Source organism: Physella acuta, unplaced genomic scaffold (assembly GCF_028476545.2).
Source record: "Physella acuta isolate Inbredline_101_S28 unplaced genomic scaffold, ASM2847654v3 ptg001324l, whole genome shotgun sequence".
NCBI classification, from domain to species: domain Eukaryota; kingdom Metazoa; phylum Mollusca; class Gastropoda; family Physidae; genus Physella; species Physella acuta.
In genome coordinates this window covers 12613-14714 of record NW_026732839.1, presented here as the reverse complement: position 1 = coordinate 14714, position 2102 = coordinate 12613, and positions in this window count along the sequence as shown.

The following is a 2102-nucleotide window of genomic DNA, read 5'->3' as shown; positions in this document are numbered from 1 at the left end:
ACCACGCGTATGCTCTTAGCTGTATGCGCAGTCTACATATTCACGATAACCTTTCTCTCACTGCCGATATACATCCCCGAATACGCGTCATACTCTCTGACTGATGAAGCACCCTCTAACTTCGGTAAACTGTTTTATCAACTTGTCAACATAGTGGGTTGTACCAACAGCTCTACTGACTTTATCGTCTACATTGTGCTCAACAAGAATTTTAGAGCCACCTACCAGGTAATGATGGGATGTCGTGAAAAAGTAAAAAGATAAACATATTCTACATCGGCATTAGGTATAATTCAATGTCTTAAATAAACCGATATGGAATACTTCAATCGAATTAGTTTTCGTTTCATGTATGCTTTTTTTTTTTTTTTTTGAAAGTAAAAAGATAAACATACTCTGCTTTGGCATGAGGTATAATTCAAGGTCTTAAATAAACCTATATGGAATACTTCAATCGAATTAGTAACGAGCCAAACTTTAATAAATGCGAAATCAGAAGCCAATTTATGTTAATTACATTTTTATTTTCTGGTTAAGAATGAACTTTCTTTAAAGTCTAAAGTATACCTGCATTACGTCATTGTTTACCTTCTCAACAAGCCCTCTTTTACCTGCACATTTTAAAAATAAACGTTTAAATTTTAAAATACCACTTTATTATGGTAAAGCAACGTTTGAGCTTAATAGTTTCTCTTCTTTTAAATTTGATGGAATGCTATCGAAAAGGATTAGCTTTAATTATAATTGATTTTGAAGTTATCCTATATATGTCGATACGTTTGATACATATTTAATTTTAATCTTCTAAATCCATCAGGTTAATTTTGTTCGGATTTTTAACGAACATAAAAAAATGCGGCTTTTTAAATTTTAATTTACACTTTATTTCACATTTCCGACTTCTTGACCATCAAAGTACGAATGGACCTCATCAGTTGTTACAAGTGGTGCCAGAACTAATAGGGCAGCTGACCAATGTAGTTGCCCCTGTAATAAATTATTTTCAAAAGAAAATTTTTAAACAAAAATATCAATCTTTATTTCTTTAATTTTATTAAGTATTTTAAAATAAATCTTTAATAAAAATATTATCTTATATCAAATGTAAATACTTAAATAATTATCAAAATTTATTATATATATATATATATATATATATATATATATATATATATATATATATATATATATATATATTTATATTTATATATATATATATATCGATGGTCTCGGTCGCAAACCGTCTAACTCCGAAAATGTAAATTTTACAGGAGAGACAAAAAACTGATTATTTCCTTCTCGATCGCTCTAATACAAATTTTTAAAAATGATATCTCCGAAGAAACTCTCTACCGACTATACTGTAGCATTTTAAAATGAGTTTTGTTAATATTTACAAAATTATAGCAGGTTTAAAAAGATAGACGGTTTGCTCGGTCTAAAATTCTAGGTGCAAACCGTCTATCTGCGCGCGCGCAGACTTAGCCGTTTTGAACCGAGAATTTCGGTCTCAGCCGAGTTCGTTCGTTTTGTCCAATGAAGGTGATTTAGTTATGTATATGTTTTTATGCTAGAATTAACACTTCATAATATTTAGATTATAGTTTTGGGCTCGTATTTTAATTATTTGAGTTTATTCTACATAATGGGGTCAGTTTAATTTTTAGTAGAGATGTTTTAGTATGGCTTTATCGCTTTCGACTGTATTCATTATGTCTGTATTTAGCACTAGACTTGTTAACTGTTAAAGGTTATGCTTTATTTATTACATCTTTCTATTCTCACAGTTTATTTTACTTAATCTGGTGGGTGCTGGGTTTGTAGAATGATAATAATAAAAACAGAAACCGTATTGTCAGATATATTATGAATAAGACATAACACACTAATCACATTAATACTGACTTAATTTTTGCTTATTTTACAAAAATGTAACAAAAAATGTGTTTATTTTTAAAATTTATTCTTTGAATAAAAGTCACATAAAGAAACATCAAAATGGCAACATATTTTTAAAATCAGGGAAATCATCATAAAAAATTGTGTTTATTACTTGCTTTTAGGTGCTCACATATGACAGCTTTTTTTTCTGCTCTTGTACA